This window comes from Crocodylus porosus, unplaced genomic scaffold (genome assembly GCF_001723895.1).
Source record: "Crocodylus porosus isolate Cpor-Errol unplaced genomic scaffold, CroPor_comp1, whole genome shotgun sequence".
Classification (NCBI taxonomy): domain Eukaryota; kingdom Metazoa; phylum Chordata; order Crocodylia; family Crocodylidae; genus Crocodylus; species Crocodylus porosus.
The window spans coordinates 112242555-112259124 of record NW_017728886.1 but is presented as its reverse complement, the minus strand read 5'-3'; the positions used below and the strand labels follow the sequence as shown (position 1 = coordinate 112259124).

Below are 16570 nucleotides of genomic sequence, written 5' to 3'. Positions count from 1 at the left end.
TCCCTTCCGACCCTAGAAACTATGAAACCTATGTTTGAAGATTTGGGCCTAATTACCCTTTTTTCCACGTGCAATCTGCTCCACTTGAACTATATAATCTTATCTTCATAAAACGTGTCAGCACTTCTATCAAGAAAGCAAACAGCTGCCAAGATAGGCAAGCTAGACAAGACCAGAAACTACCTCTCTCACATAACCTCCAAGGCTGTGCTTTTCATGGAATTACATATTTACATTATAATGCCATTCTGTGAAATCCATCGTCAGCAGGAAATTCATGAAGGGAAGGCAAACTAATGACCTTGTCTAACTTTCACCAACTGTCATGTTACATGATCTCTTATTAACTATTGTTTGTTTTGTCAGTCCATTCTGGACCATCAGACACAAAGCTGTTCTGAACTATATACTATCCCTATAAATATTCTGAAGTTTGCAGCTTTTCAGTCACATTCCTGAAAACAGATTATAAAGTACTTTTAGGGTTCTGGCTAGGACAGAAGTTTGATTAGAAAGAATAAGAAAAAGCTGTAAAATGGATCGTGGGAAATAAACATATGGAGTTATACCCATATACATTTTTAAAGACATCAGATAAAACTTTCATAAGTGCCCTGGAGTATGGGCAGATGAACTATGTACAGCAGTATAAAAGGGGAGATCCTTACCAAACCTCTGCTGCTCTATAGTAACTCTGCAAGTGTACACACTTACCTAACAATAAGTGGAAGCTAACCATGGTGGGTTAGACCTCAGAGAACAAGAGGTAAGTTAGCATGGTTTAGCTTTCACTTACCATGGGGCATGAGCATGCACATGAACAGTTACCACAGAGCACATGATGCATGGTAAATAATTTGTATATTAATAGGCTATTTAAGTTAGAAGACCATGTCCTCTTTACACATAGGCTGCCTATACATGTACTAGTTCTTGTTCTAAGTAGAATGCTTCAGTGTGACCTCACTGTCATATGTATAAGCCCACGCATTTATCTAAACCTCATTCAATGAGCTTTAGTTAAAAAATCCCACGGCCATTTTTAAACATGTGAGGAGCTTAATGCACATGACAGTCAGGCATTTTAATTAGAGTGGCTCTCCAGGAACTGCTCTAATTAAAACACTCCCTCCCCACCCCCAAGCAATATTTTATATAAGGGCTTTGTCTGTCTGTCTGTGTCTGTAATACTCTTGGAGCACTCTGATTGGCTGTCTCGGCAGTCAATCACAATGCTTACAAAAACAATCAAAGTGCTCTGCACAGACAGAGAGCGGGGACAGAGAGGGGAGGCGAGGCCAGTGCTGCTGGCCGTGCTCCCTCCCCCCGTCAGCCCTGCTTCTTGGAAGCGGTGGCAGCAGTGCAGGGTGCTGGCAGAGGAGGATGGAGGGAACAGCAGGGATGGAGTGGGATGGGGCGATGAGGCCTTGCTCCCTGCTCTGTCCCCTCCATTCCCACCATCATGGCAGTGCTCTGCCATCCCACTCCATCCCTGCCATTCCTTCCAACCTTGGAAGTGGAGGCAGCATGGGGTGCTGGCAAAGGGGGATGGAGGGAATAGTGGGGATGGAGTGGGGGGAGGGGGAGGCCAGCAGCACTGGCCTGGCCCCCCTACTCCATCCCCTTCATCCCTGCCATCATGGTGGCACTCCACTGTCCCATGGGAGGGGCACAGGGCCAAATGTGGAGTGGAGGGGGTGGCATGCAGCATAACACAGAGCAGCAGCAGCGTGGGGCAGTGGGTGTCAGTGGCAGCCACGTGTAAGCTTTCCCCCCTTCTGGGAGGTGGCACTCCATCCCTGCCATTCCCCCCCCCCGGTCATTCTTGATGGGCAATTCACTAGCAGATTTATAGAGAAGTAGGGCAAGAAGGGACCTCCATAGGTTATCTAGCCTAACCCCCTGCCTTAAGCAGGATCATCCCTATCCAAACAATCCCATACAGGTTTGATTTCTACAGCAGTTGGCACAACAGATGGAATGAATTAGGCAAAACCAGGAACACGTACTATAGGGCATGTACTCATATCAACTACATAGTGACCCAAACTTTAAAAGTGAACAGTGATGACTTGTGTCTCCATTTCTGGGTGCCCAAGGTGAGGCATCTCCAAAGGATCGGAAAGTACTGAGCACTTCATCTTACTCTGCTAAGAATTCACTAATATATTTTGTATGAGATTGTAATGCATATACTGTTTGCTGTCTGGAGCTAACATGGAGACCTAGTGCCAGCCTATGTAATATGGATTGTACTGTTATACCATGAAAACATTCCTTTTCTAAAAAGGCCTTATTTTAGGTAAAGTCATTCATGTCATATTACAAAGGTCATGCTCAAGCAAGTGTGCGCATGCACACACTCATAAAAAAGCTAACACGGCTGAAATTACATTCCCCTGCAAACAGGTATGCACAGCTGTCCACACAGGATAAAGGCAAGTTTTCCAACTCTGCTGTGTTACATCATTAGTTACCACAGACATCTTCTTTTTAAGTCTCTAGGATACCATGCTCTATTTTTACTATCAAATTTAGCAGTGTAGCCAAGCCAAACCCCCAAACCAAGTACCACAAGCTCTGGGTAAATTCACAACCAGATCCACATGTATAGCTCAATCTCTTTTTAGTGGTAACAATTAATACGAAATGTATGTTGGCCTCTTCTTCCACTCCCATATCAGACCTTTTTTCCCACTGCCTGTGCAAATTTGAGTTACGAGAGTGGAGTATGTTAGAGCCATACAGCTCTGTGACTTCTTTTTCAAGGAAATCATGTAAAAGTTGCTATTCATTTTGCTCTGCATCCCAAGTTCCCCTTTACAGTGTGAGGTCAAGCTATCTTAATTTTCCCAAGACGCTTAGCTGAAGCCCTCTATTTTCCCTACTGAGCAGAACATTAAAAAATGACTGTACAAACCAGAGATAAGTTCATGATGGCTTTAAACACCAACATTAACAATGCTTTAAGGAATACAGACTGAATTTTGAGTATGAAATGAAGCTGGAAACAGGATGAGTTTCAGTTAGCTCAGCATTGTATTCTGAAAGTTTCACATCCACAGCTTACGTACACACTGAAGTGGAGCATTAGGAGAGCAATGAATTTCCCATATCAAAGTGATCACTTGCATATTTATCAGCCATATACAGAGATTAAGAAGCTCAGCTTTCATTAAATTCATTTCAAGTGAGCACAAATATCCAATTCCCTATTATAAGACAACTGTGCAAGATTCCTCATCTGTCACTGATGCAAAAGAGCCTTCTTAAATGAGATTTTTTCCCTGAAGTGAGTGTGGCTGACAAATAGTAAAAACCAATTAAGTGCATCTTCATAGAAATAGATATGGCCAGACCCTATGCTACTGACAACATCGGTTTGTATACAGTGCACTAGATCTTGTATTGTGTGAACAGCAGCCCGTAGTAATAATAGTAGCCACTAGATGGGAGTAGGATATCAACATAAATACACAAATCAAAAAGGTGGAGTGTATTTCCAGTTAGAACAAATGAACAGAAGGTACTGATGGGAAGATATATTTTATCTTAAGCTGACTGGAGTTGTCCAGGTTAAAAAATTGAAATTATGTGCATCTAAAATTATGTGCGTCTAGAAGTGCAGCAGTAAAACTCCTTTCACAGATAAATATGCAGAATGCTCCTGACAACATAGAGAGCTGGCGAACTCCCAGGCATCGTGACTGCAATTAGAGTGAACAAGGGGTTACTTCACAGACTAAATATTTTTCCTTCTGGTAAGTGCTTGCATGACATTGGACGGTGCTCCATTTATGATGTAATTGGCATCCAAAAGGAGCTGAACAGAACACACACCTTTTAAACAAGGGCCTGCAACTCAAAAAAAATTAAAAATGTTTAAAATACCCAGCAATACTGTAGGAGTAAGGGCAGTGAATCTTACATACCCTCCAGATGCACTTTTTTCACTGTCTGGAATTAGCGTTATTTTCTCTAACTTTTAGGGAGGCCCATGGTTATTATTATATTTTCCAATATAATAATAGTGAACCATTCACCTCTCAATTCCACATATGTCACCCAGGACTAACTCATTCCAGAGATATGAAACTGGATTCTTATTCTAGCATTTGGCTCTCTGTTCAAATGGGAGATATGCTTGCCCAATGCATCCAATCCTTTAGGATAGAGTAGAAAAACATGCCACATGCCATATGCATTATAACCACTTTATTCAACGATACATAACTAGGCTGAATGCAGCAAGCATGAAAGTAGAGATACCATCTCCATTTTGATTGTATTTTTCTCTCTCTCTTTTTTTTTTTTTTTTTTTTTTTTTTTTTTTTTTTTTTTTTTAAAGAGAGAGAGACAGAGACTTCAGGAGACTTGGTGTTGACAGACAGTGCTGGAAGGCGATGTACTGTATCCCACAGGACCAGTAGAAAGGTGTTTATATGGTGCTATGGTACCCAAGTGCAGCACATTTGCTAATATATTTTGTCTCCCTGCAAGGCAGAGAAGTATTATCTCTATGTTACAGATGTGGAAGCAAGACCTAAGGTACATTAAATGACCTGCCTATACCCATACAAGCCCATGCCAGTGGGTGGACAAAGGGATTTGATCAGAGCCTAAAAGTCATACTTGTGACACATGAACAATCCTTTTGTATAATGGCATCCAGCGTACTGGAACATGTCTGTAGCTGGAAGCCACTGAAAATGTTAAGACAAAACTCGTGACAAATTTTGTTCCAAGCATCATCCTGCCTACTGCCTCTGTCTGAAACCATTCCTCTTTCTCCTCAAGAAACGGATATCCATGCTGGTGACAATGCTGCTGAACCAACAGAAGTGATGAAGAGATAAAGGGTTTGACCTCTTTCACTGCTAGCCTATGGACTTAGGGGTCAGAGCAGTTATGGTGTTTCAGCTCAGGAGGGTACCAGCCTTTAAGCTAAGCTAAAGGCTGCCTGGAATCCAACCAGCTGTGAAATGGGTACCTGGTCATTTAAGCTGAGGAAGTTAAAGGCAGTTGGATGACATGCTAGCCTATTACTCCCATATGCAATGTCCACTAGAGAAACTGGTGTTCTTTTACCTTACCACACTGTCCTGAAGGGCTGCTAAGGCATGGGTGGACCTCTGACCTGCAACTCTGTGACATCTATCCCTCTGCCCTTCTCCCTCAATTTCCTCATTAATAGCATTCCTTTCCCTCTCCCCCCTTGTTCACAACCCTATTTTCCTTCCTTCTGGTTTAACCTCCATAGGCCTCCTCTACACAAGCAGGTAAAGGTGCAACAGAATCTAATGAGTGATCCACACAACTGCGCCTCCTACCACAACACATGTGTATGGCAGGAGACATGACTGTGGTATTGCACATTAGATCCCATTGCACCTTACTGCCAGTGCAGGGGGAGCCCAATCCCAGGCTCTTTCTGCACTGACAAGAAGCAAGCTCCCACAGCTGGAAGCCCCCTCAGCTAAAGGGCTCCCAGGCATGGGGGTGCCCCATGCACCCCTGCAGTTGGGAGATGCAGCTGTCACAATCTTTGAGCCCCAGGGTTGCAAGAAACCCCCCAGGGCTGGAAGATCACAGCTGCACCCCATGGTTGCCAGGACCCAGCTGGGTCCTGCTGCTGGGAGGCACTCCACAAAGACTCAGCATCTGCATCTCCAGGACCCCAGGTTCTGGCAGCTGCAGGGTGCTATTTGGACTCAGATACAGCAGCTGCTGGGACTGAAAGCCCCTCAGTTGCAGGATTCCCAGCCCCAGCTGGGTATGGTGCATGCTGTGGCTGGGAACCTGGTCAGCTGACAGGGCACCCAGCAGCAAGGATGACCCTGGTACATGAGCAGATTAAAGCTCAACAGCAACCAGCTATAAAGTTAATACACATTTTCGAGGTCTAACTTAATAGCTAGTTAGAGCTTTTTATGGTGTGACAGCTACTTTGCATGTGATCTCAAGGTAAGTGGGCAATTAACCAGTTAATTGCATGGTACCTGTAAAATGACATGTCAAGCAGGGATGGGCAAAATATGGCCTGTGGGCTGGATGTGGCGTTCTATCTAGCCTGCTGTGGGACCTTTGGCCCTGCCCAGCCCAGGCATCAGGGCAGCCCATGCCATGGCACAAGCAGCCAATTCCACCACCCCCAGATGTGCAGTGAGGCTGGGGCAGTGTGGCAGCCAGACTCGGCTTCCTGGAAGCGGCAGCCCCTTCTGGCTGCCACTGCCAGTGTCACCACCGCCACTGGACCCAGCCCCATTCTCCAGGCACCCAGTCCCCACTGTCAGGGATACCAAACGGAGCAGGTGAATGGGCAGGGTCTCCAGGGAGACTGGCCCAGGACCCCCACAGGCAAAAGCACTCAGTCAGCCAGATAAGGTGGGGCCAAAGGTGGGCAGAGAGCAGTGTCTGGGAGTGGGATGGGTTGGCAGAGCCAGGATCACTGGGTGGTGACAGCACAGGGCCAGGGCCCAGGGCAGAGCCGCAATCTGCTTCCTGCACTTTCATGCCTGCAGAATTGGCACCCATCACAGGGATGTGCAGGCAGTGAATCATGCCTCTGCCCTGGGCCCCAGCTCCTCACTGTCACCACCCTGAAATCCTAGTGCCAGCCCCACCTCCACATCCCTCTCCTCATCCACCTGTGGCCCCATCCCATCCCATCCACCTGACTGAGCATGCCCTGTCTGCAGAGGTCCCTGCCACTTTCCATGGAGATCCCACTTGCCTGATCCATCTGGTACTCCCAGCAGTAGGTGTAGGGCAGACAGACCCAGACCAGATAGGATCAATTGTGCCCCCCGCCACACCCGGGTTGGGTCAGCAGCTCTCCCCTTCCTCCCCCCCCTCGAGGCCAGCACCACCACCCCTCACCCTGCCAGGCCAGAACCACCCACCTACTGTTCCAGGCCAGAACCACACCCCTTCCCGGCCCATGACAGCTCACCAAACCGCCCTAAATGGCCCTCTAGCCCAGATAATTGCCTACCCCTGGTGTAGAGGGAGCAATAGACACAGCCTTTGCCAATTCACCTTGAAGATATGTAGTGAAATACACTCCCTCCTCTGCCTGAGAAGTCAAAGGAAGGCAAACGAAACTAGCAAAATATGAGGCAGCTATTAATTTATTATTATTGAGTACCTGCCCTCACAGATGTTCCAAGCACTTTACGAAGTCCACAAGTAAAATAAAAACTCCATCTAGTGTGAAAACCTGCAGCTGGTTTCCAATACCACTGCTGATCCAAGTATAGCATATAAAGACTACTGCTACCACCACCACCAGCTGAATTGTATGATGAAGATTTTTCTCTCTCTCACAGAAAAAAGCAAGTCTCACACGGAGTGGCAGAGCAATCTGTCACTAAGATGCACAGTACCAATAAAGAACAAAGGCTAAAATGTCAAATAGTAATTCACAGAAGGCAAAAAAAAAAAAAAAAAAAAAATCAAATAATCCTTCCACATCCATAATGGCAACTAGCAAACAGGATGATTGGGTCTTTATGAAAACAAAGCCACCCTTCATCAAATGAGGCAGACACTAAGCTAATTTGTTCCCTTTGTGTATTTTAATTTCAATTGCATTTTCCAAGTATTAAATAACTATTCCTTAATGCATAGAAGACTGAATGACAACAACAGATGTAGCTTTTAGCTGATACTTCAAGAAGGAAGACAGTACTATGTATATGGAGAATCACCATGCAACCTAGTAGATAGGAGGAAAAATTCTCTTTCAGTGCATGCAGTTCAATTATTCTCAAGAGTCTTATCTTCCAGAGAGATTGCAGTCAGGTGAGCAAATCACAATATGTGGTGGGCATGCTGGTGGCAGTCCAGCTTGCCGGCTCGAAAAGGCTTCAAGCCATCGGTAGGACTTTCTCACTGATCAGTAGGTGATGGAGGAGTGGCTGCCCTGCCCCTGTCTGGACTGGGGCATGGAGCCTCGGCCCTGGGAGCGAATCGGGACCACTCGAACCACCTCAAGGTGCACAGAGTCTTGGCTCCTGCTTCAGGTAGTTCAGGCCTGGGGTCCCGGTGTGAGGTCGGGCAGCTGGAGGCAGCAGCATTGCTCAGCATATCTAAAAGAGACCTCAGTGCCCAGACCAGGGCATGGGAAAGCCCTGGCACAAGGCCGGAGCCAACAGCAGTGCAGCTTGGTGTAGCCAATGGAGCCCTCGGTGCCCAGAGTGAGGCACAGGGCGTGGAGACAAAACAATCTTGGTGAAAAGCCAGATAGCCGGAGGAGGCAGCGTGGCTCGGCCAGGGTGCCCAAAGCAGGCGCCTGGACATGAGAGAAGCCAGAGGTACCGCTGGAGAGAGGCTACAGGGAGCTGACATCCAGGGGACAAGCCCTGACTGCTCTGGAGAGCAGGAGTGCAAGTTGCTGGGGAGCAGGTCCCATAGGGGAGGGGCCCTTGGAGGGGCCCCTGCGGGAGCTAGATATACAGGGTCCTGGGTTGTGGGACAGGTGCCCGGTGCTGTCAGAGGGAGTGGGGATTCTGGAGCCTTTCTTCTCCTCTACTGGGAGGCGAGCCCAAGCCTGGACTCAGAAGGAGAGGGGCTCCATGGGACACCTCGCGGCGTGTTGAATATGCCTCATATTCTGTGATTGATGTAATGTTAATATAATTATGAGTATGCGTTAAAAGGTTCATATTGAGTTACCTGGTTGCTGCCTGTATATGCTTACTGAAATGGTACCTTGACTCCCTGTGTTTATTTGTTTTGTTGTATGTGCCTACTGTATTGTTACCTACCTGCCTATGCTTACCTACTGGGTTGCCTGTATATGTTTATTAAAGTGATACTTTAACCTACCCATGCTTACCTGTTTCAGGATCCATTACTCCTCTGAGCCTGGGGTGACTAGGGGACTCACCTTGCTTGTTGCTTATAGGGTTCCCCTATCAGGTGTTGGTGCTGGGTGCGACTCCCCAGTGGAGGGTCAGTTCCCAGACCATCAATTATTTTGGCGCATTGTTTATAGTCTATCCTTTGTAAATATTTATTCTCATATGTTAGATGTATTTCTATATTAATATTATGAATCAATAAACTGTATGTAGTTAAATAACATTTTCCTGCCCTGGCTCTATAAAGGGTAGAAGGATCTGAACCCAAGTGACAGCCTCTCTCTCACAGCACTATTGCCTGTCCACCTATCCCATCCAACTGAGGATGGGGCATACCCTTGGGTGTACCTGGGCTACAAATGTAATGTAGTCTGTTCTCCTTTTTGTGAATTGGAGGAAGGTAGAAGGAATGGAGGGGTTGGGGCAGTTAGGCAAAAAGTTTCATGACTTGGTTTGGTATCCTTACTTATCTAATGAATCTTTGTGCAAACAAAGGTCAATATATTGATCACACAATCTATTTTCTATGTTTATTCCTCTAAATTATTTAAAGTTGTAAGTATTTGAGATGTGAGACTGATCATGTTGGGGATTGTAGATTTTAAAAAATACTAGTATTATTTGCCCAACCTGCCCCAGTGCAAGATTCCATGTCAGTGCAGTATATCTATATGAGAAGTCAGAACTTGTGTAATGGCACCAGGGGGAAATTTATTTTCTTAATACAGACAAAGCTTTAAATCACATTGTACTCTCTCTGACTGGATGTGGCCCATCTTCATGAACTATTCCTGATTCTGATCCAAACAAAATTTCAATCTAAGGCTTTGTGTTCATATTCCATAGAACAAAATGAACAAAAACTTTGAAAATATTCCCAGGTTTTTCCATGAAGAGGAATTGACAAAGACAATACAAGCAGGATTTTAGGTAGAGTGTCACTGAGGCACAGGCAGATCCAGAGGGGGTACAGTAGAGTGAATGCACCCTTCTGGATTGCACCACACCATGAGAGCCTTTTGTAAAGTCCTTAAAACATGGAAATATCCTCCCTCCCTCCCCCTTCCTGCTCAAAGGCACACCCTTACCCAACCCCACCTCCAACTAACTTGGTGAGGGAGCACCAAAGGTGCCTGCTGCATGAGGAATGGGCTCATCTTGGGGGACACCGGCAGGGATGGATGAGGGTTTCCCTTCCCTGAACCTGCTGCAGACAGGGTGGATGGAACTACTTTCCCACCACACTGTTGCTCTTGTCCCCTACCCAGCTAAGCCCAGGCCCTATTCAGCCCAGCTGGCTTTGGAGCTTCCCTGGACTGGATCACTGGAAAAAGCAACAGCAGCAGGCAGGGGAGTTGGTGGGGAGGGAGAAGAGGAGGGGAAGGGACTGTCTCTGAGCAGAAAGGAGAAGGGAGGGGTATTTTCACCTGCTGTAAGAACTTAAAAAGTTTCAAGTGGCTCCTGTGGCATGGTCCTTCTTGCAGTGGTGGGAGTGGGGAAGGCTGGGAGCAGAAGGTGCAGCCACACCTGCAGTGCAGATTGCCGCTACTGTGCCCCCTTTGGGAAATCCTGGATCTCCCCCTACACTGAGGCACTCATGAACAACATCTCACTATTTCCCACCCTACAATGGGTTTATTTATAACAGGGGTAGGCAAAATACAGCCCGCAGGCCAGATCTGGCCCATGAGGCCATTCTATCTGGCCCATGGGGCCCCTAAAAAAAAGTTGAAAATTAAAATTTATCTGACCTTGGTTCCTTTCAAAAATGACATGACGGGCAAGCCCAGAGCCAGTGCGGGGCTGGGTTACAAGCTGGTGCGGCATGCGCGGGAAAAGTGGTCCTTCGCCCACCCTGTGCCCAGTACCCTGCACTGAAGCCACTTGCAGCCCATGTGAGGCTGCCTGTGCCTGCTCAGGACAGCCCCGCGTGGGCTGCAAGCAGCTGCAGCAGGGAGCATGGGCCATGGGGCAGAGGGCCACTTTTCCCCACGCTCTGCACCAACTCCTTTCCTAGCAGCAAGCAGGGGGTTGGGGATGCGTGCTGCCCCCCACCTGTACCACGAGGCTGGGGGGGCGGGCACTGGGAGTGAGCGAGTGCAGGAGCAGGGCCTGCACCGGTGTCCCATGGCCAGCACCAGCAGGTCACAGAGCAGAGTGGCAGGGTCCCGGCTAGCAGGAGCTCTATGGAGCTGGGCCAGCTCCCCCCTCTCCCTGCTGGTGCAACCCAGACCAGCTCCACAGACCCCTGCCAGCCTGTGGCCTGCTCTGGGCCCCATTGGTGCTGGCCCTGGGATATTGGTCCCAAGGCATTGGTCCCAAGATGGTGACCAGGAGGCGGGGCATCTGTCAAGGGGCAGGGCTACCCACGCAGCCCTCGACAGCTTGCCAAAACTGGGTAAGCAGCCCTCTGCCCGAAATCATTGCCCACCCCTGTTTTAGAAGATGGCCTTTAGATTTTAAACTTTGATTTAGTGCAGAATCTCTCTTTAAGCAGATCCTCCCAAGTGCATGACAGTCCGGGGGGGTGGGGGGAGGGAGGGAGAAGGGAGGTTCTGACCTTGGTTAGACCTAAAATGTCAAAACTATGATTGCTACTTTTTACATCTCTGCCCATGCTGTGTGTGTACAGTGACCTCCTGCACAAGGGAGTTACATGGTGTAGTCTATGGAAAGAAGCTCTAAAAAAGGTATTCATAGCAAAGCAGGCGTGCGTTCCCTGGCATTCATGTCCATATTAGATCATTGCAGTTCATTCATTCAGTTCATTCAAGTTACTGTCAAACAAGGTAACTTGAATACTGACAGCAGGACAGCTGTGACAGCACAAACTTTAAAACCTGCCCAGAAAGTAAATACCTAGTAGGGCAGTTAGCTCATCTAGCTAGTTTGAAGCTAGTTGAAGTACGTCAACATTACAGTCTCCTGAACTAATCTTTGCTCTCCCATTCCATTATCCAAGTCCTGGCAGATGCACTGTCTTGCTTACACTGTTGGTTATTTGGGCTAAAGGGCAATGCTTTCTTTACTTGCAAACTATCTACCACTGGGTCAACTGCAGTCCTAGGTTAAGAAAGTAGATTTTCCTCAATTTTTTCTCTATTATTTGCTCTAACTTCATCAGCTTACCTCTGTGTTGATATCATGGATGCTTTCATTTGGAGTATCTCAGTCAACTCCCTTTGCATCCTTTCCTCGTATTTGCAATATTGCATCTTATACGAGTCCTAGGACAGCTCTCTTTCCATAGTCCTTCTACTTGTCTTCTCTTCAGGGGAGGTGATTGAGAAAGGCCCAGTCTGACCACTTCAATACTAAAAAGAAGCTGTTCTTCTTGAATGGAAGGATTACGTCAGAGAGAAAGAAAAAAGGATAGAATAGGGGCAGGCAAAATACAGCCTGCAGGATCCAGCTCACCAGGTGTTTTCATCTGGCCTGTGGACACCCACCAACTAATTGTTCCCCACTTAGCTTTGCTCCCATGCTCATGTGTGGGAAAGCCCCAGCCAGCATGCACATCTTCTAGGTGGGGCTGCAGCAGTCACTACTGCAACCACTGGAGGACATGCTCAGCTTCCCCTGTTTCCAGCATTTCCTCCTCATGTACCTGCTGCAGCACTCACTCGAGGCAGTAGGTAGGGAAGTGGTAGCAGCTGGGGGAAAGCTATAGCTGGGCGGGGGGACAGAGAGTGGGGCTGAGGCAGGCAGAAATGTAGAGCCTGGGGTCTAGGGTCCATGCCCAGCTGGACAACGAGAGCACAGAGTCCAGGTCGACACACCTCTATCAAGTAACCCTGGAGCTACCCACACTCTCACCTGAATAGTGGGATCCTGGGGTACCTGGTGGCCCTGATCAGCTCCCTAGGTACCTGCTGCAGTGTCCCTGACTGGAGAGCCTCCCCTGACAAACAAAACAACCTTGCAGACCATTATAAAACTATTTACAGAATTTAATTATATTTTTATCCTGTAAATAACTAATACAATAGAATAAATAATGTTACACAGCGTAAACCCAGGGATGGTGGCTTAAAGATTAATGGCTTCTCTGATACACCTTATACCTGGGGAAGGCATACAAATTACCCATGCTAAACAAGGAACCAATAAATAAATGAAAGGATACACCAACTAATAACTCATCAAGAACGTATTTAAACACTTAGTTTATAACTTTTATGCTCAAGGGTAAATATGATGACCTTTGTACACTGCCCCCTAGGCTTGGTTTCTGAGGGAACAGGACAGCTTCTGTCCGCCCCCCTCCCCCCCACAGGAGCCATAGGCAGGTCCCCACTGCTGGCATCCCTCTGCATGAGCTTCAGGGGTCACAGTGCGACAAGGGGTAGCTCCTCCCCTGCAATCCCCATGCCACACAGGAGCTTGTGCAGAATCCAAACCATCTTCACTCTTTCTGATTAAAATTTGTCCAATAAGGTTCAGAAAAAATGAAAAAACATGAAAAAACATGAAAAAATTATGGCAGGTTTTCCTTTTGTTTTCCTACAGCAAGTCACATTAACAAAGGCAACAGAACAGATCTAGTCAAATGCAGAACAATGCATTAAATGTACTTACTGTGCTCCTGGCACATGTTATACTTAAGACATGATTAACATTCGGTTGTTGTTACCAAGCTACATGTTAATGTAATTAATGGTGTGATAAAACAAGGAATAAGCCACAATGTTATTGCACAAAAAATCATAGAGTCATAGAATCAATGAGTCGGAAGGGACCTAGACAGATTTCATAGATTTCACAGACATTAGGGCTGGAAGGGACCTCGGAAGATCATCGAGTCCAGCCCCCTGCCATGGGCAGGAAGGAGCACTGTAATAACTTGATGGTTGGTTTTTATCATACGATTAATTGAACATGCAGCCAGGCCGGGGACCGCAGCCGTGAGGTTGGCCCCCAGGGCTAGGAGCCCAAATCAACTGATGGGGGGCCCAACCACAGAAGTGCATGGTGTGCCCGCACAGTTGGGAGCCAAGATTAACTGGGGGTCCCAGAAGCTGGGGTACATGGTGCACAGCTGTGGGTACCATCAGCTGATGGGGAGCTTGATACTTGCCAGATCTCTGATCTGTAGCCTGCACGTTCCAGGCAGTGGTGCACAGGCAGGGGACCATAGGTCTGCCCCTGCTTCAGATCAGGCTGTCACCACTGCAAAGAGCTGTCAGAACTGCAATGTGCAGCCTGCTTGCTCTGGGCAGGGACATGCAGGCAGCAGACCGTGGTTCTGCCCCAGCTCCTTGCAGTGGTGACCGCTGCAGTAAAGGAGAAGCAGCAGGCAGTTGCCTCCCAGCCATTGTGGAAAGAGTGCAGTGACAGTGCACAGGTCGGTGCATGGAGGATCCAGACAGCAGACAGAACCTTGGCGGCTGCACAAGACAGCATGGGTCTCCAACCTTGCACAAGGCAGGAGCCCAGCCCCTCCAGTGCACAGAGCAGTGCACAGGGCTGGTGGAGGACTGAAGGGACCACCGTAGCTGCACAAGGCAGCATGGGTCCCCTATCCTGCATGAGGCAGGAACCCTCGGACAGCTGACAGGACTGTGAGGCTGCATGAAGCAGCCCAGGTCCCTGACCTTGCAAGTGGTCCCATGGTTCATAGATTGGTACATGAAGTCAAGGCCGAACTGAAAAGACTCTGTGGCTGCACGAAGCAGTGTAGGTCCCTAACTCCACGAGCAGCTGAGGTCCCACCAGTGCACAGGGTTTGCAGAGAGCCAAAGAAAACCCTGTGGCAGCACGGGCCCTGCATCCCTGCTGGAGACAGAGGTCGGTAGGCCCTAATAGCAACACAAGGCAGCTCGGGCCTTTCCGCTGAGCATAGTGGCTGAGCAAACCCACAGGTCCCTGGCAGGGTGGGAATTTTGCCAGCATAACCCCGAGGGAGAGAGATCAGCCAAATTCCACCAGAGGGCCCAGGAGCCAGTTCCCATGTAGGGGATTGGGGTCCTCAAAGGGGAAGAGGCAAAGGTCTCCAGAGAGGAGAAGTGAAGCCCTGGTGTTCAGGAGAGGTTTTGTGTCCCTGGACTCCAGCCAGTCAAGGGGACTAGGGCCGGTTAGTATTGTCCCTTAGGGTTACCTGTTTTCCCCCAGGTATTACTCCTCCATGTGGGGAGGGATTACTGTGCCAGAATTCATCTTAGATCAGGGATGGGCAATTATTTCAAGCGGAGGGCCGCATACCAAGTTAGGGCAAGCTGTTGAGGGCCGCATGGGTAGCCCCACCTCTTGACAGCTGCCCCACCCCCTGGTCACCATCTTGTGACCAGAAGTCCGGCCACCCCTAGCCCCTGACCTTTGCCACCAGAAATCCCTCCCCCCACTACCCCCAGAATTACTATTTTTAGTAAGGAGTTTTGCCATCTCAGAACCAAAAAAATACCAAATTATATTCCAAAAGAAAACTTATACAACATTCATTAATTTGATTTTAAAAAAAATTGTGTCCTGATTTACATGCGTTTGTATAGCATATGTAACAGGGCCTCTGTTAGGAACCCTGTTACTTGGGGAAAATCCTTGATAGCTGGGGGAAGACTCCCCATCCCCAACATGGGCAGCCAATGGGAAACGAGCTTTAGGAATAAAAGAAAGGGAAAGCCCTGAAGAAAACACCTTCAGGTACCAGGTGAAGCAGACAGGGACGATGGAATTTGGAAGAAGAGAAGGGGACTTACAAGAGACCCGGATGGACCCTGGGAAGGGACGAAGCTTGGAGGTATTTAGTACGTGCAAAACAGAGATGCTAAGTGGCGGATTCCCAAAGGAAACAACGGGGCGACGCCTGGAAGAAATCATCTTGCCGGTAAATTCCATGGTGCTGGGGAAGGTGTGGAGAGTGGAGGCATAAAGGTGGGGGATCCCTGAAGAAAGTGGCAGACAACGGCTGAAGAACCACCTTGCCGGCATATCCCGCGGTGCCAAGGAGCATGGGAAAGGTGGAGGTGTCAGGCGGTGGATCTACTGCAATGAGCAAGTATTGCCGATTAGTTCCCTCAGTAAGGGAGAGGGTAATTCCCAGGCTAGAACCCAGTGAAACTGGAGTATCTGAGGACACTAGAAGCTGATATGGGGGGGGGGGAGGTTAACCCCAGGCTCTCCTCAGATTCATGCACCTGTATAGAGCAAGGAACATGGAGAGCACCCATGGCTAATGAGGCAATTAGTGGCACCATATAAAGGCTTGGGCAGGGAGACGCCTCATTTTCATTTAAAGACGTATTAGCAAACGAGTGGGAATTACATTTTGAATACTTCATGTGGAGCAAGGAAGCCAGAGACTCCCTACATGATCAGGCAGTGCAGAGTCAAAGCTGCCCAACACACAAACTACTAACTAGATAATTAACCCCAATGAGTCACCTGCTGACACTTACCTGAAAGATCCAGCAGCTGCAGGTCTCCTCTTGAGTCCCAGCATGATTCAGTAAGAGACTCAAACTTGTTTCATTGTTTCATAGTTAGGAGGGTCAGAAGGGACCTGAGCAGATCATTGAGTCCGACCCCCTGCCATGGCAGGAAAGAGTACTGGCGTCAAACAACCCCAGCAAGGTGTTCATCCAACCTCCTCTTAAAGACCCCCAGGATAGAAGCCAGCACCACTTCTCTTGGAAGTTGGTTCCAGATCCTAGCCACCCTGACCGTGAAGTAGCACCTCCTGATATCTAGCTTAAATCTACCCTCTGCCA

At 48.0% G+C, this 16570-nt stretch overlaps 1 long non-coding RNA gene across 1 annotated transcript in view; it reads right to left on the bottom strand.

Moving 5' to 3' along the window:
- Window positions 1–16328, bottom strand: part of LOC109313918 — a 21655-nt gene extending 5327 nt beyond the window's left edge. Inside the window, exon 1 of the long non-coding RNA XR_002102180.1 lies at window positions 16259–16328. This is a non-coding gene — a long non-coding RNA (uncharacterized LOC109313918). The remainder of the gene's footprint in view (window positions 1–16258) is intronic.
- Window positions 16329–16570: the final 242 nt, after the last annotated feature.